General features: G+C 37.3%; 1 long non-coding RNA gene across 1 annotated transcript; it reads right to left on the minus strand.

The window, feature by feature from the left end:
- Positions 1 to 417: 417 nt before the first annotated feature.
- LOC143679376 (uncharacterized) lies at positions 418 to 23161 on the minus strand. The gene is made up of 3 exons (XR_013173700.1): positions 23097 to 23161; positions 2229 to 2347; positions 418 to 530 (listed from the first exon to the last, which is right to left on the minus strand). It is a non-coding gene; the product is annotated as an uncharacterized LOC143679376 (long non-coding RNA).
- Between the last annotated feature and the right edge of the window lie 319 nt (positions 23162 to 23480).

The following is a 23480-nucleotide window of genomic DNA, read 5'->3' on the forward strand; positions in this document are numbered from 1 at the left end:
AAACAAATACCTCTTAATTATCTCCTGACCCTCCCCCCCAAAAAAACCAAAAACAAACCAAGAACATTTAGATAACAAACTTATAACGTTTCTGGAAACATTAAACTCTTTTATATTGTTATAGATGAGAAAAATTACAATTAAATTAATTGTTACTCTGTCAGATAGGCTTGGAACAAAATTTTATTTCTCATTTACCACAACCAATCAAAAATACTCACTTTTCATTGTCCTCTCTGTTTAGGCATTATTATTGTAGTCAGGATTTTTAGTCCTAGATTAATTCTATGATTTGTATAAACCATTTGTTCTTATGTTATATATTTATTTGCAGAAATATCTTTCTAGCACAGTGCCTCTACCATAAAAAAGAATGCATGGATCTTTCTTGGATACATATATTCCACTCTTCTTTATTGGCATTGCTCAGTAGTACAATTTCTGCATTCCTAGGCATTCAAATAACGCAAGTCCTCTGAAACAGGATGTTAGATCATTCTGCCTCCAGGTTCTCTTGGGTGTGGTAGTACCTGAAGATGATTTTGTAGGTTTTTTTTTGGGGGGGGGGGTTTCTATACTAGTACAATATAAAAAAAGAATAAATCACCAACATTCATCACTAGCAATGATTATATTAACTCTACCTCCACATAGAATGTTTCTTGACAAAAAAATTGTACATAGCAGTATGGAATTGGCACTGCCTATTTCCCTCAATCCCCAGTCATATTACAATCTTTTTGTACTCTGAATAAATGCAGAAAAATAGAAATTCACTGAGGGAGAAAAAATCTGCTGGCCTGAGGAAACAGCCAGTAGGAAATTGTATCTGCATTTTAGGAGGCAGATTTATAGTGAAAAGAGAAAAAATGAATTCAATCGTCCTTATATATTCTTTTCAGCAATTTGTGCTGTTCTCTGTCTTCAGAGGCAGAGTGCATATACCATAAATGGGTTTCTCACCATCTCAAAGTTTCTACCATTGGTGTCTTCCCCTCTCCCCCACTATACTATATATTTATCTCTTATTTCAATGCTTATTTTTGAGTTTTTGTTTAACTTGATGGGTATTATTTGGGAATTTGAGTGATGCACTTTGCCACAGCAACTTCAGAATAAGTGGTGACATGTAACTGAATTTTAATTCAGAGTAACTGGTAAATGTAACATAAGAAAAATCAGAAAAAAAGGTGATAATTGTATAGTGGTATTATAGAAGACAATGTGACAGTCACTGTAGATTGGCTGACTCAATAGCAAATAGTTTTATACCCTGCCTCTAAAATAGAGGCTACAAAACCTTAAAAATACTCAACCCTTTTCCCAGACCCTTTAGCCACCCAACAGTACATGAGATTCATTTCTGGTGCTTGAGATGAAGTGGAGATAAACTGCTGCTCCCTCGGTGTTTTTTTCATCTTCCTTCCTGAAATGCCAGTGACCATTGAGGGTGCAGCAATTATTACTAAAGCAAATGTCACAAACAATAGGACACAAGTTCCCAAATATACCTATTGAGGCAGAATTCCAATTTTAGCGTACAAACCTTTAGTCTCCTTTTACATGAGATAAATAAAACCTCACTTGTTTGGGCTCCTATAATCAGGTTTTCCTTATAAGACACAAGCTCAAACTAATATAAAGTAAAAGCAGCATGATCATGGATACCAGGAAAACATAGGGTTCATTTTCTATAAGTTCTAAGCCCATGTCCGACATTATTAGAAAAAAAAAAACTTTTCATTTCGTATTTTATAGGAAATAAAGTCAGAAAAATGAAACAACTTACTGTTATTTCATTGTTATTTTATTTATAGCATTTTTGCCTCATAAAAAGCAATATTTTTAAAAATTTCAGTGAAGTATATTAGTATTATTTAGAAATGTCTAAAAGGGTATTAAAGGAAATACTACCCTTTAGCCCTCATTGACTGTCAAGTTGAACTCTACCCACACAGAATATTGATTAATAATTACTCATGACAACCAAACAAGACTGTCAACTCTGATTCCAGTCTACTCATTAATGTGTGTGCAACCCCTGGTGAGTAAATCACCTGCTCTGATCATGCTACATGAAGTATTGATATCCATCACCAGGCTTAGTTCTGCTTCTTGTGGCCAGACACTCAATTTAAAAAATGTCTGAACAGAGTAGGCACTATAAACAAGACTATAAAAAGGATCACATTCTTGAATTCATGAAACATCAAAAAATCCACACTCACCTTTGAAGGTGGCTGGAGAGTACTTCTGGTCCACATGACTATAGCCATCTATTCCTGAATGTATTTTTCTCACTGGGGCTCTCTTATCCCTTCTCTTTCTTCCCTCAAGCAGGACTGAACTGAAAAGAAGATAAATCTTTGGAAAAATTTTACTAAAAGAAAAACAAAACAAAACAAATGCAAAAAAATGTGCATTATTGAGTGAAAATGGAACTTTTTAATCTTGTTTTAAAAGTCCAGCTTGTACACACAGCTAACATATGTTGTCTCACTTAATTTAAAGGAACAAGTTAAAAAAAAAATCTAGTCTGGATCTTTCACATCTTACCTCGTATCCTATCTTTGCAGCATACCATAAATCCTTATTCATTTAAAGTCTACCATAAGAGGCAGTGTTTGCTCCAATCTGCCTTGGACATACTTATTCTATTCTAGTCCCTTTCAGTAAGACACATATCTTACCCAATAGAGGGATGATGTGATCTCAACATTCTCTCAAGATTTGGCATTCTAGACAAAGAGATTCAACTACTTTCCCTTACCCAATGAAATTATAACATCATAAATTAATTGAGAAACCTATTTTAATAAAACAGGAATGACCATATTAAACAAAGATGTACCATCACTCAGTTCCAGAGAGGTAAGAAAACTGCTTAGAAAGTCTTTGGATTTCCAACATTTTGCATTACGCTCATTCATGCATTAATTTTTTTTAATAAAACACATTCTTACTATAGGAGCCAAAATGTGTCTGGCATTGTTCCTTGTGTTTCAGGGAAATAAAAAAAGAATAAATTATTAACAGACTTTGCATTCTAGGAATTTTGAATATATTAAAGGAAACACAAGCGTAAATAAATAAATGCAGCATAATAGGTCAGGTGTATTTTTAAAGTGACTACCTAGTACAATACTAGGTTTTGTATTGATAGATGATTACTTCCTTGAATTATGAGGAGTGGATCAGAAAGCTACATAGAAGATTTGGAATTATATTTTGTCCAAAAATTTGAAAACTAATTCATTAGGTTGCAAAGAATAGAAAGAGAATTCCAGTAAGAAAAAGCAACAATTCCATGCTCTCTTTCACAAAGGTAGACAGACCATAAAAACTAGCTTAAAGGGTAATTGTGCCATTTTATCTTAATATTTAGACCTGAAAACATCACCCTTGTGTGAGAGCAAATCATCATATTTTGATTGAAAATGAATTTCCTTGAGAATGACTTTCTGTATTTTAGACATGTCTTAATATCCATTTTTATTTCAACAAGGTCAGCTTTTGGCATTGCAATGGAGAAAGTAACAAAATACTCCAAAAATTCATGTAGTCTCATACTACACAAAATTATTCACGAATGTTGCATGATAATTTTCTCCAAAGGTGTAGATACAAAATACATAGCAAAGCAATCTCCATGAGGACAAATAGATTTTTGTTTTGCTCAATTCTATACCCCAGTGTTTTGCTCAATAATATGTGCTTAGTGAATGAGAAAACAAATGAGAAAAGGGAATAAATTGTAAAGTAAATTTGTAGTCATAGTCCTGGTAATTTAACTATTTTCTGTTATACCTTTATTCAAATTACGTCTTAATGGATTCTTAGAAATGTATTTGCCAGGAATTACAGAATTAGATAGTTATTAAGTTTTTATTAAAAATCCCTTGTATACAAAGCAATATACCAGGATAAATAAAGAGCCAGATGAGAGGAAAATAACTGCAGAAGCAATCCTAGAGGAATTATCGAGGAGATAAAGCATGTGCATAAAACAGCTAAGTAAGTATTAGATGAGAAGAATTCATAAATCCACAATAAAGATATTTAAGGCTAAATATGAAAATATGAAAGATTTGAAAATAAAGATTCAGTATTAAGTGATATTAAGTATAACATATTTTCCCTAAGATAGTAACACCACGATTAGAAATTCAAATGAAATCTTATCTAAAGGAGAATTCATGACTCTGTGAATGTCTAGAAAAGTTTATTTCACCTACATGTTTCTCCATTAATTTGATCTGGCATGACTTGAGGTGCAATAGATAAAATAGTAGAAGAATACAAATACATTTTTAATTCCATTTTGTTTTAATATCTGAATTAATTCTTTGATTTCTTGGACCACACTTTTCTATTACAGTTCTTTAGCAAATGCATATATATATATATGCATATATATCAAAAGATGAAGTATAAGAAGGTTTCTACTAAATGCTTGCATTGAATATGCACTGTAGGCAAACTTCAGCACAGTCAGTAGAAATTTTTATGACAACTCTGAGAAAAGTTGAATCAAACAGACAGGTACAATTAATCACTTAATCTAAAAAAAAGAGCCCTTGGTGTAAAGAAAAGGCCAAATGAAAAAACGAAGAACTAAGAAAACCTAAAAAATCAAGCCAAACCAAACAAAGCAAAATAATTATAAGTTTAAAATAAAATAAAGCATTTTTTTTTTTTAGTATTTACACTTCCAAGCAAGAGAGTAAAATGGCCAAATAACAGAAATAAAGAAACAAGTGGACAACTTTGTCAAAGGCAGGTGTGAGGAAAGTTAGCTTGGCAGATATGGATGCCCAGTCCTTAGATGTCTCTAGACCATAATTGACTCTTTTTTTTTTTTCACATGGGCAGGCACCGGGAATCGAACCAGGGTCCTCTGGCATGGCAGGCGAGCATTCTTACCTGCTGCCCGCCCCCATAATTGGCTCTTGGTTAACACTGTAAATTTGACCTTCAGAATGTCTTTTATGTTACAGATATCCAGAGTAATAGGGCATGCTGCTGTCCAGATATTTAGGACTTAGGAAGATTGTTTTGTGCAAACATCAAGATTGACAATCTACCTGCTTTCACTGCTAGGAACCTAGTTTTTTATTACTATGGCTGGTTGTATGGCAGTATATGCCAAAATGGCAGGACCTCCATAAAAGCCAAAAAGATTCAAGAGGAGGTCTTCCCTGGGCCAGATCAATTTGCATATGTCCGTTTAGTTCACAACTAGAAAGAAAAGTGTGTACTGTGTGTCCCAGTTCAGGAAGATCTTGGATGCCTGCATCAGACCACTCTGGATTTACTTCTTCATATTGTTCTTGCTTTGTGCCCTTTTGATGTAAGATATCTAAGTCAATATTAGAAGCTTCGATTGAATCTTGTGAGCCCTTCTGGTGAATCAGTGAAATTAAAAGTAGCTCTGGTACCCCAAAAAAAACAGGTGAGAGAATGCCATCTGTGGATGCCACAGTGGATGTATACTATATTTGTGATGGGAGAGGTATTGAATCTCTTAAATACAGGCTTGATGTGCAATTCTTGTACAGGGCCAGGAGATGGATCCATATAAGTCTTTCAGAGAAAATCTTCATCAAACCAAGTTGACAAAGATAGTCACAGACCTACTAAAATGTGAATATTTCAAAATTGCATGAATAAACAATCAACCGTAATTTAGAATTAACAAACACTATAAAAAATTATTAGAACTTCAGGTTCTTTGGATAATTATATTATAATCTGTAAAGAACATAAAAATGGGTATATTTTAAATGATGAAAAGCATAGAATAAAGAATGAATGAAACAAAGGATGAGATAACGTAAGTACAAGAAGATCTGAAAAAGAGTCAAAATTTTATTTCCATAAATGAAAAATGTAGGCTTTCAAATGTAAAATAAAACCTATTGGGACAGGTACATTAAAAAATACACACAGAATAGAGGTTTAATGAACTAGGAGATAGAACTGAGGATACTATATAATGAAACACAAGGAATTGAAAAGATAGATGATAATGAAGAGAGATTAAGAGATCTGGAAGGCAGGATAAATGTGTCTTTCTCTCTATATATATGTATATAAAAGGAATTAACAAAAGAAATAAACAGAGAATGGAGCAAACACAATATTCCAAGAATATTTTAATGAGAAATTTCCAGAATTAGTAAAATATATATTAGTTTTCCAGGACTTCTGTGATAACTGACCAAAAACTGGCTGGTTTAAAACAACAGAAATTTTCCTCGTGGTTCTGAAAGTTGTTAAGTCCAATACCAAAATGTTGGCAGGACCATGCTGTCTCTAAAGGCTCTAGGATAATTTTCTCTTCAAGCTTCTGTTGGTTTTGGGTGATCTTTGGCTTGTGGCAATGTAAGTTCAACTTCTGCTTCCATCTTCATCTTTTCTCTGTATCCATCTTTTGTTCTTTTCTGTTCTTCTTGTAAGGGCACCAGTCATCCTGGATTAAGTTCCTACTCTACTCCAATATGACCTCATCTCAACTTCATGAATTACACATATGAAGACCCTATTTCCAAACAAGGCCACATTCTGAAGTACTGGAGTACTTAATCTACACATCTTTTTTGAGAAAAAATCCAACCCACAAGAATTATTAAATCAGTTAGTGTGTGGATTTCCTGGAAGATGGCCGAATAGAGTAGTCACTGAGATGGTGATTCAAGAATGCAACTGATGTGGGAGAGCCTTTTGCACCACATAGAGCAGCCCTTGTTGCAGAGGTTGAGGAACTGAGAAGCAGAAAGCTGGACCCTGGTGCAGAGGCACGGAGCCCTCAGGAGTGCACTGACAGAAGGGGAGGCGGGGACTAGGAAGTAAGCCGGGCCACCTTCCTTGAATGCATTAACCTCACCAGTGCAGCCCCATGACCCGCAGTGCACCCTACACCCCACACACCCGAACCCTGTCACCTGCTCCCATTCCTTGCTCTCCAAGCGCCCTCACCCAACCTGCCCCCCCGCACACATACCTGCCTCACACCCGCACCCCAAGTGCAACCCAACCCAACTTTCCTGCCCCCCTCCTGAGCACTACCTCTCCCTCCCTGTTCCCTGAAGGCTGTTGCCAGTGCATACAGGTTACAGGCACTAACCTCCATACCCAGGCTAGCCCCACACTTTCCACACCTTCCCGCCCATAGTGTTACACAGCCTTCAACCTGCCACCCCCCCCCCCACACACACACAGCTCTGCACATCAGTTTACTGCACTCCTAGACCTACACATGTGCATGGCCACCAATAGGATCCTTCAGCTCTGGGAATTTCAGTTTATGGCAGTCCTAGACCCGCTCATGCGCACAGCCCTCAGTAATACTTCCTAGCACTGAGAAAGTGCTGACCCACATCTGCCCCCAACACACGAAGACCTAACACCGACCTGCTGCCACAGCCCTACACATGTGCACAAAGAGCCCCGCACCCTAGACCAGCACACACCAGGTTACGCCCCCCAGACTGGTACACCCGCACAGCTACATCCTCCCTGGCTGCTGGGCACCCATGTTCACAAGCATCAGCATAACATCCCCAACCTGCGCCTATACCTGCCCTGAAATGAATCACCACACTGTTGTGCCCTGCTCTGTACCCTGCTCCCTATGGCACATCCATCCAGCAAACACAAGGCCTTAGACTATTGAAAGAAATCAACTCCCAAAGTAAATCAATCAAGATATTTACATGTGTCAAAACAACAGGAGATCACTAGGCTTATCACAATGCAGACAGATACAGCCAAGCCTAGTGACCAAATTAAAACATCAGGAGACACAGACGTTGGAACAACTAATCAAAGATGTTCATACAACTCTACTTAGATGGTATGGTAGTTAGATTCAGTTGTCAACTTGGCCAGGTGAAGGCACCTAGTTTTGTTGCTGTGGACATGAGCCAATAGTATGTGAACCTCATCTGTTACTGATTACATCTGCAGTTGGCTAGGAGGCATGCCTGCTGCAATGAATGATGTTTGACTTAATTGGCTGGTGCTTAAATGAGAGAGCACAATGTAGCATAGCCCAAGAAGCTCAGCATACCTCATCTCAGCACTTGCAGCTCAGCCCAGGTCTTTGGAGATGCGGAAAGAAGTCACCCTGGGGAAAGTTGTTGGAACCCAGGGACCTGAAGAGAAGGCCGGCAGAGACCATCCTGTGCCTTCCTACATAAGAAAGAACCTCAGTTAAAAGTTGGCTGCCTTTCCTCTAAAGAGCTAACAAAATAAATCCCCTTTTATTTAAAAGCCAATCCATCTCTGGTGTGTTCCATTCCAGCAGCTAGCAAACTAGAACAGATGTGGTACCGGAGAGTGGGATGCTCCTGTGGTTTGGAAATATCAGATATGTTGGAACGTTTTTATGGATGACTAAGGGGAAGATTTTGGAGGAACTGTGAAGAGAATGATGGAGAAGTTCTGGAGTGCTTGAAGAGACTGTTGGTGTAAATGGAACCACTGCCAATATTGACAAAGGAGGATACAAAAGGGAAAAACTTGGAATTTGCAGAGTGAACTCAGGTCTGAAGCCAAGAAACCTCAGACAGGAGAGTTGACCCACCCATGTACATGGAGAGGTTGAGTTTACCCTGAAGAGTGAGGATGAGTTTCCCATCTCATTGTACTGGAAGAGTCGTGTGACCTCAGGACTTGGCGAAGGTACAGCATGCTCTTTGGGGGACTGGGGAGAGTCTGGCTGCCACCACATGGAGGGATTGAGCATGTGCCCTGGAAATGGCAGAGATCCCAGGGGTGGCCCCAATGTGTGGAGAGAGTGGAGTCAAGAAAAAGGTGGTCTCCACAATGTTCCCCGAGGTTGATTCGGAAAGAGGCGGGCCACTGCATAGGCATTTGGAAAGGGTGGGACTGCCACTTTGTAAAGCTGAAGGTTGAATGACTTTTAGACTTTGAAATCCAATGGCATTTTCCAGGCAGGTTTTACATCTGTCTTCCTTCCAATTTCTCTCTATGGAGATGAAAACCTGTGAATGTCCTCCTTTGTGGATATCCTGTGAATCCTCCTGTGATATCCTGTGAATATCCTCCTTTGCATATTGGCACCAGATAACTTGTTTTGAGATTCACAAGGCCACAGCCAGAAGAGAATTTTTTGCACCTTAATATTGTTTAAGGTGATGCGTGTAGTTGCTAAGTTGCTAAGGGGTGGACATGTGGTAGTTAGATTCAGTTGTCAACTTGCCCAGGTGAAGGCACCTAGTTCTGTTGCTGTGGACATGAGCCAATGGTACGTGAACCTCATCTGTTGCTGATTTACATCTGCAGTCGGCTAGGAGTCATGCCTGCTGCAATGAATGACATTTGACTTGATTGGCTGGTGCTTAAATGAGAGAGCTCAATGTAGCACAGCCCAAGAAGCTCAGCATAGCTCATCTCAGCACTTGCAGCTCAGCCCAGGCCTTTAGAGATGCAGAAAGAAGTCACCCTAGGGAAAGTTGCTAGAACCCAGAGTCCTGGAAAGAAGTCCAATAGAGACCATCTTGTGCCTTCCTGCGTAAGAAAGAACCTCAGTGGAAAGTTAGCTGCCTTTCCTCTGAAGAACTAATAAAATAAATCCCCTTTTATTTAAAAGCCAATCCATCTCTGGTGTGTTCCATTCTGGCAACTAGCAAACTAAAACAGATGGCAAATGACATAAAGTAGATCAAGAAGACAGTAGAAGAGCATGAAGAGGAATTTGAAAGAATAAATAGAAAAATAGCAGATATCACAGAGATTAAAGACTCTGTGGGCCAAATAAAATCATATGAGGCACACAACACCAGATTTGAAGAGACAGAAGAAAGAATAAGTGATATAGAGAACAAAATAACTGACTTTGAAGAGTAAAAACAGCAAATGGCAAAAAGAGATGGAAAAATTTGAATGACTCTCAGGAAAATGATCAACAAAACAAAGCACACAAATATAACAATCATTGACGTCCCAAAGGGAGAAGAAAGGAGTAAAGGGCTAGAAAGAACAGTTGAGGATGTAATGGAGGAAAACTTCCCAACCCTTATGAATGACATAAATATGCAGGTCAAAGAAGCCCAGTGAACTTCAAATAGAATAAATGCAAATAGGCTTCCCCAAGACACATACTAATCAGTCTGTCAAATGTTGAGGAGAAGCAGAAAATTCTGAAAACAATTGTATGCAGTAGATACAATTGTTTGTTTTTAATCTACTACATACAAAAGAAACCACATAAAGCTGAGTTCAGACTATTCAACTAGCACCATGGAGGTGAGAAGGCAGTGGTATGATATATTTAAGATCCTGAAAGAGAAAGACCTCCAGCCAAGAATTCTGTACCCAGCAAATTGTCCTTCAAAGTTGAGGGAGAGATTAAAGTTTTCAGAGACAAAGAAGTCCTAAAAGACTTTGTCAACAAGAGACTAGCCCTACAAACAATACTAAAGGGAGTTCTGCCAGCTGGAAAAAAAAAGGAGAGAGAGGTCTGGAGGAGAGCAAAGAATTGAAGAGTCCTAAGATTACTTAAAGGATTAAAAAGAGAGAGGTAAAAGAATATATAAACTTGACAAATAAAAAAGATAAGGTGGTGGATTCAAGAAATGGCTTTTCAGTAATAATTTTGAATGTTACAGACTAAACTTACCGATTAAAAGATACAGATTGACAGAATGGATTAAGAAACATAATCCTGCTGCTCACAAGAGACTCATCTTTAAACACAAGGATACAAATAGACTGAAAGTGAAAGGATGGAAAAAGATTTTCTACTCAAGTTATCACCAAAGAAAAGCAGGAATAGCTATGCTATATGAGACAAAATAGACTTTAAATGCAAAGACATTGCAAGAGACAAAGAAGGACACTATATACTAATTAAAGGCTCAATTCACCAAAAAGATAGAACAACACTAATCAGTTAGAGTGAAAGGCAGGGAATAGAATATATATTTAAAATATAACAATTTGCATTTAAAGTAGGGACTTAAAGTTGATTGCTGAGATCAACACTGAAAAGGTCAATATTAAGACACACCCATGTATTACAAAATTTGAAAGTTCTGAGACTATACTCTGCTTGTAAACTGACACATTAACCGTTCATTTGCATGGACAGTGGTATAAGATACAAGACTTCTGGATCAGATCACGCCCACAGGACTTTATAACTCAACGCACTAGCAGTACCCAGAGTACACTTTGCACAAGTTTCCAGAGACTCAATTCCTAACGGGTGACATACAGAAGACCAAACGACACTTGATTATGAAATGGGTTGTGTTTCAGGACAGGAACACCATGTAGTGGAAATCAAAGAATAAGAAAGTCAAAGTTCAGAAGCTTCAGTTACCTCAATGCAACTGCTCTTTGATATCCAGAATGCTCACAATGAACATTAGAATAATGTTGCAGTATTAACATTTTCTTCAGCTCACTCAACAGCAGGAAAAGCGGAAGGTGAAAAGGAAGATGATCTCCACTTCATTTCGACTTTACAAATCTCCCATAGTTGCCACTAAGCTTCATACAAAAATTTCAGACAGAAAACTTGAAAGATCACGTGTCTGTGAGGTTAGGAAGAGGTGAGGGTCTGCGGGACGAATGGGCCAACTCATCATGCTGTTAATATCACAATGCAGAGGCTGAACTATCACACAAAGCTCTGATGGGGATTAATAAAAACAAGAAAGAAAATTCTAGCCTTGTGGTAGTGTAAGTACAGAATACTTAAGATGAAGGGGAAATAACAAAAGCTACCAGAAAGAAAAGCTCCATTCCCAAAATGAACCCACAAAATTCACTGAAAATGGACTTCTTCATAAAAACAGAGGCCAGGCAACAATGGAATACCATTCAATCAGCTAAATTTGTTGAAGAATTTTATTGTCTCCAACAATTTTTGAAAAATTAAAATGAAATATATTTTTCCACCAAATTTTTTAAACCTATCATTTAAAAACATGCCTCCAGAAGAAATTGTGGAAAGATGAGGATGAAAGAAGCAATGCTGTCACCAACTTGATTTTTATTAAAAGATGTTTTTAATTTGTTTAGAAATTTTCATAATTACTGTGCTTGTTGGAGAGGATGTATGTACCCTAGGAAAACCATGTTTTAATCCTAATCCCATTTTCTAAAGGCAGCCGCTTCTTCTAATCCCAATTCAGTACTGTATGTTTGAAACTGTAATTAGATCAGCTCCCTGGAGATGTGACTCAATCAAGACTGGTTGTTAAGATGGATTAAGTGGAGATATGTTTCCACCCATTTGGGTGGGTTTTGATTAGTTTACTGGAATCCTAAAAAAAGGGGAAATATTTTGGAGAAAAGGATATTCTGAGAGAGCAGAGAATGACATAGCCACGAGATGCAGAAAGTCCACCATCCAGTGACCTTTGAAGATGAAGAAGGAAAATGCCTCCTGGCGAGCTTCATGAAACAGGAAGCCAGGAGAGAAAGCTAAAAGATGATGCTGTGTTTGCCACATGGCTTTTCACTTGAGAGAGAAACCCTGAACTTCATCGGCCTTCTTGAACCAAGGTATCTTTCTCTGGATGCCTTAGATTGGACATTTCTACAGACTTGCTTTAATTGGGACATTTCCGCAGCCTATAAACTGTTAACTTGCAACTTATTAAACTTCTCTTTTTAAAAGTGCTTCTGTTTCTGTTACATTGCATTCTGGCAGCTAGCAAACTAGAACAATTATTATTTTTTGATATACCTATACATGGTAGGCCAGTTTGATATTAAAATAGTGCACAGTAATTCCATATCATTAAGTACTTGATAATTGTGAGCAATTTGCAACTCTTAAAAAGGAAAGAAATAGAATTTAGTTTTTTCATATCATGTATTTCTCTACATCTCAAGAAATATCTTAAAATAAGAAGGAAATATTGATTTATGCCATATGCTCCAATGTCAGTCATACAAAGTATGCAGCACTCTATCTTTCATTTAACTTTTAGGCAAGAAGTCATGTCATTGATTTTTTCCTTTATAGAATAGTTTGAAAAAATAGTCTTTTAAAATATATATCTCTATATAAAAATGTTTAATTCTATTTGGCAGAATGGTAGAGAAAGAAAAGAATATACATATTTTTCATGAATATAACGATAAAGAGTCATAGTAAGAATCACACTTAAATCATTAGAAGTCAAAGATAGGAAACTTTTAATAGTGAAAATGGCAGTAAATAGAGTCTGTGGAGTAAATTTTTTTTTTAATTTTTAATGATTAAAGTATGGTATTTAGTGCTGCCTTTTATTATGACATTATGAGAAAATACTCAATTGACCTAAAATATGTAATTATCCCAATGATTTTTTTTTCCAAAATCATTTAGGGTTTAATGTTAAATTCACATTCTGTAGATATAGGCTTTTGAATCTTTACTAAGGTATATTACTAACACATTTAATTAGCTCACACTAGATGGCAATATATTCCTAATCAGGAGCCTTATTTTGTGCTTATACAAAATAGCCATTTTTGCATTATCAGTTAAATGTTTCTCCCTCCTAACCTTTCCCGATTACTTCCAATACCCATTTTCACTGTTTGCTTGCTAGAATTCTATTGTCCAGGGTTTTGGTGACAATTGATTTTCTTGTTACATGCAGAACTCCTTCATGCTGTCTTCAGTATATAAAATTGTTAAGGCTGTGGAACTAATCATGCCAGGACTTCAGAAACAAAGGATTTCAGCCAGTATGATGGAAATTATGGATGGGCATGATAAAAAAGTAAGGCAGTTGTGAAACATGGGTCAAGATACTGAGGAGCTAGCAGGCTAACTTACATTATGAAAAGAGACAAGATAAACTGGACTTTGACTCCATTGCCTGCTGATAGGTTAAGTGAGTTATCCAACTGGATAGGTGTGTCATGGCAGCAGAAATACAGTCAAAAGGGCACAGATATCAGAGATAAGACTGTTGTGGTAGAGGGTTACTCATAAATCATATGTTAAAACAGGACTAAACTGAGAAGTTGGGAGTATATATATATATATATATACACTGTATATACATTTATATATATTATACATAATATATAGATTATAATTATATTAGCATTATTTTAATGCTTGCTATTTATCAGACACTATCTTAAATGCTTTCTTTCATTTACTTGTTATAATAATCTTATCCCACTAGCCTATCCATGGAAAAAAGTAGTAATTTTAAAAAGGTCCTAACTAAGTTGCCAAAAATTCAAAGCAGATTTCTTGTGTAATTGGCTAAAAATGATGCTATGAAAAGAAACCAAAGTATATACTCAGTGGATAAATTTTAAAACCTTATTAAAACCATTATAAAACAATGGGTACCATTTTGAAAAAATGGGTGGTGGGGGGAAGAAATTAAAATATTCAATGCTGAAACATGTCCTATAATTTATTAGGAAAAAATCTTCCACACTTTTAAATGGAATACTTTATTTGATTATTCAAGCGCCTGTCCCAGCTCTGTTCACAGGAGGACCTCCCTGGTCCTGGTCTTTCATGGAAATGGAGAAGGCAATAGGAAAGGATGTGTCATTTTGAGGACTGCAACAATTTAGAAACCTTCTTTTAGCAAGTACAGGTTTGAGGGCCCAAGAATTGCTTTAGACATTGAACAATTGTTTAGCTGATTTGCTTTGATATTTCCCTGAAAACAAATTTATATTTGATCCATTCCATACACGAACCAAATCCAATAAAATAATATAGTGGTCTCTTAAGAAAAACTTAAGTAACCCTCAATCAGTTATCTTCATGTTGGTCTCAGCCTCCCCTATTCCTCTACCATTCCTTTAGGCAGAAGCTTTAGTATGATTCTCTAGTTGATGGGAACTATCATCTTAATCAAGGCGAGACTGAGAGGCAGTAAATTCTTCACAGGGATTTAGGAAATCAGAGTTGGGAATTATAGGTTCAAATTATATCCTTGCTATACTTCTTGCTGTCTCTTTTTTGGTCGCACTAACTTTAGCTTGCAGAGTATTCTACTCTTTCATATTCATAGCACTCTTTCCCAGCAGTAGTGGGCTCTTACCTAATCCTCACTTGATCCTCATCTATCTTAGAATGCCAGGGGCCTCTCTTAGTACTTTAGCACTCTCTTGTTCTTTTTTGCCCCTCTATTTTCAGATTACACAATTAGAATTTGAAATGTGTCTTTCCATGTAGAACCAAAATAAAAGCTGCAAGAAGTTAATATCCTGCAACATTTGAAAGTTTTACTACCAACCCTCCAGAACCAATATTTTTAGTAGCCACATGTTTTCTGGCCCAAAAGACTCAAAAGAAAGGAAGTCATTGAATAGCAGGATTCCTAATTTTTCATCCAGAGATGAAAGAAAACTCACAGCCCCAGAACCTGTTTCACTTCGGCAAATTCCCTATTTTGGCATTTGACACTGACAAACTCTTCTTCCAGGTAATGCTGTTTGTATTATTGAGGATTATTTTGCTCACAAGTGAAAGAAGCTCAATCAAATTGACTAAAACAAAGAAGGAAATTTGGTAGCTCACACGATTAGAAAGATTCAAGTTAACTGAATTCAAGCACAACTGAACCTAAGTATTTAAGAAAGTCATCAGAAATCTGCCTCTGTTTCACAGGTCTCCTTTCTTTATTTGGCTTTATTTTCAGGTGGGTTGCTTCCAGAAATAACAAGCATACTTCACTCTTCTGTTTAGGCCAACTGCCTCCAAACTGTCAATTTCAGTGAGTATTTCTTCTTCAAATGTCCCAGCCAAAATTCCAGATTAATATGGTAGGCCAACCATTGTTAACCAATTACTGTGGTGACAGAACAGAATTTTCTTATTGTCCAGATCTGAGTAATGTGTCTAACTCTTAAATCTGTGGTGAAGGCAGCCTGAATCACATGGACCAAGTATAGGACAAGTATTATTTCTGAAGGGAAAATTACGGTGTCACGAGAGAAGGGCATGAAGAAGGCAAAAGCAGGAGTCCATCTGAGCTCATAACTTAAGGGGAGTTTAAGCTTATCACAGTGTCTTGCCATCCCAAATGGCACAATTGTGGTCTAGCAGCAGTTCAAGTGTCTGCAATTAGTCTAATTGTTTTGAAATGAATGGAAAAATTTTCTTTCAACTATGATCATGCGGTAGAATTTGTGTGGACAAACACCCTTGTGTTAATCAGGACCATCTATTGAGATTCTTGCTCTTCAGTGAGGTAGTCTGCAGTCTTAAGTTTGATCAAGTTTTACCCATGCCAAGTATCAATTACTGAGTGTGCCTTCATGAGTCACATGTTAAATAAAACTCATTGAGAAGAATGATTCTGGTTTCTCAGATACCTGTATTTAGACAGCCTCCTGTAAATGTGAAGTTAAAGACTGTCTGTCATTTATAAAATAAAAGGAAATCTCATGTATTGTCCATCTCTTGAAAAAGACATTTTCTTAAGAAAGTTATCTTTTTCTAAATCAAGAAGAGTATCAATTTAAGGACAGTCCCTTTCTTTATACTTCTTCTATCACATTACAAAAAGAAATTGTTTCCATTAAATTAGAGCAACTTTTCATGTTGCCCCCTCTGCCTTCATGCACAACTTATTGGCATGGTCTTCCACAATCTAGACTCTCAATTTCTCTTATCTCAATGTTGCATTGCAAAAAAACATTTATGTGTGCATGTGTGTGACATAAACCATAGATCATCTGCAATAAAACATTTATTGGAAGATTGAAGAACAAAAGAGGTAGACAAAAGAGGATAAGAAGATAATTCCTAATGTAGTCCAGGCAACCTCACTCCCAACCCCACACTGCCCGCACTGGGCACTAAACATCACAGCTTGGCTCACTTGAAAACTGTGAATCTTTCACTGCTGGCTTTATCCTCAGAGAGAATCAGCCCCCTTTTCTCTTGTCACCAGCTCCCGAATAAGAATCTAGTCATTGGCCTAGATGGGGTCAAATAGATTTTCTAGATGAAGGGAGAAATTGACCACTCTCATTGGATAATCTGGCATTTTATTTCACTCTAATTTGAAGCAATCAGAAGAGAGCTACCAATCTTCTAACTTTCAAATGCATCAGCATACCTGCCTATGCTACATTGTCAAAAGCTGGCCCCTCACATATTGCCAGTACAAACTGTTGATAAGACAAAGTTAAAATATTAACTGCTTTGGCAGTCTTGAAATGGGAAGATGAGGTCAGATTTTTTTGAGAATTGAAAGTTGGTTATTGTGGGTCTTTCAATGAGTAGACTTCATGGGGTTGGGTAAAAATTATGATACAACAGTATAGAACTGGTAGAAATCCAAAAAAGAGAAAGATTATCTTATGTCCAGAGGGAATTCAAAGACTATGAGAGTGTAAACTCTCTGTTGATGGCTTTTCATCAAAGAGATTATCATTTCTTCAACTTCCCCATGAAGAACAACCAAACCTTTGCTTGGTCTGAACAGTCCAAAAGAGTAAAGAAATGCTAAAGACATAGAAAGAGCAAAGTCATGTTAATGTAAGCAGTAAGGTGTGGTTTTCATTTTTGGTGTCTCCCCTCCTCTTCCTGTGGAGTAAATGTCCATGTTAATTTATATCAAAGTCTAATCCTTCCATTTGAAAACTTGATCCCATTCTCTCTCTTACATAATGACTTTGTCCTTCCAATTAACATTTCTCTTGGCTCCATCATCAGTTCCATCCATACTACTTGATCCTATTCATTAACATACACATATGTCAATAAAGCCTAACATAAAAAAAAAAAAAAAAACTGAATCCACGGGCACTTTTTCTTCTTCTTTTAATAGAACTGCAAATAGTTTTCTATATATTATATTTTGAGTTTCTTACTCCCAGTCTTTCCACAACCTAATCCAAGCAATATTTCTTTCTCACTATTCCAATTAAAATGTTTTTTCAAGGGCACCAAATTAAATTGTTCTCATTTTACTAATTTTTATTTTTAGTTTCTGGGGTGCCGCATTCTCCTAGATTTCCCATACCTCACTGGCCACACCTTCCCATTCTCTTTTGTTGCACCTTTATCTGGTCTTCACAGTGTTTGAGCTCTTCAAGTTTCTGTGCTTGGACTGCTTCTATTTTCTGCCTATGTTTTTGTCATCTATTCCTATAATTATAGATAGAATTCAAACACTGAATATTCCTAAAATTTATATCTATCTGTGATTTCTTAAGGTTGTAGAATTTTAACTCCATCTTTTCTTGAATATGTAATAAGCATCTCAAGGATAATGCTTGATTTTTCCTAGTTATATGTCAATTCAGGATTTCCTTTTTACTTGCCAAGACCTACATAACAGTTCCTTACAACAAGTGTTTTCTAGTAATATAACTAGGTTTATTCCTTTTGTCCTAGCAGGACCCAGGAAATAGGCAGATACAGCCACCCCTTGGATCAAATTTTGATGTTTTTTTGTTTGTTTTGTTTTGTTTACTCATCCCAGTTATATAACAGTGGCAAGAGGCTCACAATTCTTTCAGCACATGCATAAAATACCAGACATTCAATCCATTCCCTCAAGTGTATATTTAGAATTAAGAATTTGAGTTTATCTTCTCCTTTCTTTAAGTCACCTGATGTTATATGGAACATTTGCCTTTCCTTATGACTTTGATTTACCTTCATGCAAGTAGTAACTCGATTCCCCCAAAGCCCTTACTTAATGACTAGTCATGAACTGATTTTAATAATATACTTTACCAGAGCATACCATGGGCAAAGTAATATAAGTTAGATGTTTATTTTGTTTTTTATCTTTCTACAAAACAGACAATCAGTCTGCAATTCTATAGTTCCTCAGGCAATCTTTTGGTTTCAGTATCTATATCAGTCAGGGCTTTTCATCATTAGCTATAGTCATAACTTTGGGATAGTTTTTGAGGAAAATTAATTAATCCAAATATTTGTTCACAACATGTCAAGGTGGAATGGAAAAGCCAGAGTCAGAGTATGGACAACAGGGAAAAAGAAATTATGCAGGCAGAATCAGAGTCCCAATCAAATAATACAAGGAAACCTATGTTTGTTGCAGCTGAAAGCTGGATGCTGCAGCCTGTTCTGCTGTTATTCCAGCTATGATTCCTTGGCTGGTGCCACACTTATTTCTTCCCTTAAATGTAAGACTATACTGCTACCAGAAAAAATTCTCCACTCTCTCTGATCCCTTTGTCCCTATTGCTATATCAAAATATTTAGTCAGCTGTATCTAACTGTCCAAGCTAATGCCATCCACTCAGGTCTTAGCTTCCAGCAGAGCAGACATTTTCAGCCTTAAGGGTAGGAGTTTTTTTACCCACCAAGTTTTAGAAAATGGGAATTCACCAATTCTAGGAAAAGGGCTCAGTTGCTAAGCAACCAAATAAGGACTAAGACACACTCAGCTCTATTACTGCCCACTGATTTCCAAAACTAAATCCATTCTCCAATAAGAACTCTACAGGACCATCAAAATGCCCTCTGTGGTTACATTTGCTATTACCAATTCTCTTAATATTCTATGAAAGGGGTCAGTCCTAAATTCTACTCATTTTTGAACATAGAGTTGAGTCTGGAAGTTTTCACTTCAGTTTTGCTTTGATCACTGGGAGCAGTTTTCTTGCTGACTTCTTCAAGTTATTTTCACGATGCTGTGAGTCTGTGTTAAAGTTGATCAAATACGTAAACCGGAACACTAAGGCTCTCATGCTGTGGTTATGCTATTGGACATCTAGGTGAGACTGCAGTGTTTTGACCTCCATTTCCATCACTTGCTAAATGTTGATCATTTGGCAAGCTTCTTAACATTCCTGTTCTGCAATTTCCTCACATGAATATTGGTATATTCTTCAGGCCTCTGTCACACAGCTGTAGTAAGGAACACATTATTCAATATATTTATGAAGCTTAACAAGAGAAAAGTTAAGTCCTTAGTAAAAATTATTATTATTGTTACCATTACTACTATCATGTCATTTTTTTTTTTTTTTAACATGGGCAGGCACCAGGAATTGAACCCACGTCCTCGGGCATGGCAGGCAAGTGCTCTTACCTGCTGAGCCACCGTGGCCTGCCCCTATCATGTCATTTTAAACTTGATGTTTTTCATTAAAATTTTAAAAGTAATATTCTTCCCCCAGCGAGGGCCCCTCCACAACTGATTAGTATAAATTAGATATGCTTATATGAAGTATAATCCAGTCTCTTTTTTTCCCTAGACAGGTCCTGTCTTCCTTTTCTTGCCTGAGGCTTGAAGAAAAAGTTCAGTTCAATATAGTATTTATTTCATACCATTTACCTGGCAGGTATGGTGAAAATTAAAGAGATAATAAAAGTGAATAACCCATAAGTCCTCTCCTCAAGTAGTTTACATCCTGATAGGGCAGAAAAAGACAAACTGTTGCTGATTTCTATGTAATATAGTATACTCTAAATGGCGGACATGCTCAAGGTGCTGTCAAGCAGAGAAGTGGAATTAAACTACCCAGGTATTCTTAGAAAGCACCATGAGCAGACATGAGCTAAGACTTGATAAACGAGAACTATAAATGTAAAGAAAAATGTGGAGCTGGCATTTCTGTCAAAGAAAACTGTATGAATAAAAGAATAGAACTGTGAAATGATACATCATGTGAGACACTTTGCAAAAAGTTTTGGTGCAAAATAGCAAGAAATGAAGCTGGATGTATAAAAAGGGGCCAATTCATGGAGAGAAATGTGTATTATACTTAAGAATTTAGACTTAATCTTTTGAGTGATAGGGAGCTGTGATAGTTAGATTCAGTTGTCAACTTGGCTAGGTTAGCATACCTAGTTTTGTTGCTGTAGACATAAGCCAATGGCATGTGAACCTCATTCTGTTGCTAATTACATCTGCAGTCAGCTAGTAGGCGTGTCTGCTGCAATGAGTGAGGTTTGACATAATTGGCTGGTGCTTAAATGAGAGAACGCAATGTATCACAGCCTAAGCAGCTCAGCATTCCTCATCTCAGCACTTGTAGCTCAGCCCAGGCCTTTGGAGATGCAGAAAGAAGTCACCCCAGGGAAAGATGTTGGAACCCAGGAGCCTGGAGAGAAGACCGGCAGAGACCATCCTGTGCCTTCCATGTAAGAAAGAACCTCAGTGGAAAGTTAGCTGCCTTTCCTCTGAAGAACTAACAAAATAAATCCCCTTTTATTAAAAGCCAATCCATCTCTCGTGTGTTGCATTCTGGCAGCTAGAAACTAGAACAGATTTTGTACCAGAGAGAGGGTGCTGCTGCAGTTTGCAAATACCAAATATGTCGGAACAGTTTTTGTATGGCTAAAGGGAAGATTTTGGAGGAACCGTGAAGAGAATGATGAAGTCTTGGAGTGTTTGAAAAGACTGTTGGTGTAAATGAAACCATTGCCAAACTTGGCAAAGGAGGACACAAGAGGGTAAAACTGGAGTTTGCAGAGTAAGAACCATGGAAGCCAAGAAACCTCGGCCAGGAGAGTGGACCCACCCATACATATGGAGAGGGTGAGTTTACCCTGAAGGGCGAGGATGAGCCTCCCACCTTGCTGCAGTGGAAGAGTTGTGCAGCCTCGGGCCTTGGAGAAGGTAGAGTACGCTCCTTGGGGGACTGGGAGAGCCTGGCTGCCACCACATGGAGGGGTTGAGTGTGTGCCCCAGAAATGGCAGAGAGCCCAGGGGTGACCCTGATGCCTGGAGAGAGTGGAGCCCAGAGGTGGTCTCCTCAGATGTTCCCCGAGGTTGATTTGGAAAGAGGCCGGCCACTGCATAGGCCCTCAGAAAGGGTGGGACTGCCACTTTCTCAAGCCGAAGGATAAATGACATTCAGACTTTGAAATCCAATGGTGTTTGACTGCAGGTTTTCCTTCCAGTTTCTCCCTATGGATTCTCCTTTGCATATTGGCATCAGATAACTTGTTTTGAGATTCACAGGTCCACAGCAAGAAGAGAATTTTTTGCAACTGTTTATGGTGATGCTTGAAGTTGCCAAGTTGACAAGGGGTGGACATGTGTTAGTTAGATTCAGTTGTCAACTTGGCCAGGTGAGCATACCTAGTTTTGTTGCTGTGGACATAAGCCAATGGTACGTGAAACTCATCTGTTGCTAATTACATCTGCAGTTGGCTAGGAGGCGTGTCTGCTATAATGAGTGATGTTTGACTTAATTGGCTGGTGCTTAAATGAAAGAACGCAATGTAGCACAGCCTAGCAGCTCGGCATTCCTCATCTCAGCACTAGCAGCTCAGCCCAGGCCTTTGGAGATGCAGAAAGAAGTCACCCCGGGGAAAGTTGTTGGAACCCAGGGGCCTGGAGAGAAGACCAGCAGAGACCATCCTGTGCCTTCCACATAAGAAAGAACCTCAGTGGAAAGTTAGCTGCCTTTCCTCTGAAGAACTAACAAAATAAATCCCCTTTTATTAAAAGCCAATCCGTCTCTGGTGTGTTGCATTCTGGCAGCTAGCAAACAAGAGCAGGAGCAATAGAAGAACTTAGCAGGGAAGTGAGCAGTGTGGGCAAACTTTCCTTTTAAAAAAAGGATTCCAGACCAAAGAGATTTGCATGAGTAAGAGGCTCAGTCATATAATTACTGAGAGATCTTGAGAAGTTCACTTAAGTTCTCTGAATTTCCAATATCACATTACTGAAAGTTTTAAATGAGACAGCCAATTTTAATAAAGTTTTTCTTCAATTAAAGCAAACATTTATTATAAGATGACATAAACTTTTAGATTGATATTGTACCGGCATTTCTTGGTCAAAAGATACAGGGAAACAACAAATACACATATTCAAGAAACAGTTGGAATTAGAAATGTGAAATGGCAGCTGCATATTCTAGAAATGATGTTTGCTTCTTTAAGTTTCATAAGGGAAGATCAAAAGGGTGTTCTCAGATTGAAAACTGACTGTATGAAGATAAAGCTATACAGGATAGGCAATGACAAATTTTTCACAGTAGTTGTACAAAGAAAATGTCAGGCATACCATGCTTAGCAGAATAAAGATAAATAAAAAATGATAATGTGATCACAGTTCAGGACATAATGAAAACCAAAATAAGACTATTGTAATAACTTTTGAGCAAATATTTCAGCATTAAAGATAAAAAGTAAAAATACAAACTTTCCATTAACAGCAGATATCAGGCTGGAGGCTCAGGAAATTAGTGTAACCATAGTAAGGATAGAATTCCTTACAAAAGGAACTTTACTACTATGTAACAATTAATCCATTCATTCCACACTTACTAAAACATTCAACACTGGAATTCCAATGGGCTGTAGTTAAGACATGCTGCTGTTCTTTTGAAGCACAAAACTTGTTGCAGAAAATTCATTATTTAAATAACCACAAAAACAAATTTATACAAAGTAATATGCAATGAAGTTAAAGTAATAGGTTTAATAATACATAACATCCTGGGAATTGAAAAAGAATTCCCAGGGTGTATGATATATAATTTGAGACATGAGAGATGAGAAGGAATGAATTATGTAAAAAGAGGTA

Source organism: Tamandua tetradactyla, chromosome 4 (genome assembly GCF_023851605.1).
Source record: "Tamandua tetradactyla isolate mTamTet1 chromosome 4, mTamTet1.pri, whole genome shotgun sequence".
In the NCBI taxonomy this organism is placed as follows: domain Eukaryota; kingdom Metazoa; phylum Chordata; class Mammalia; order Pilosa; family Myrmecophagidae; genus Tamandua; species Tamandua tetradactyla.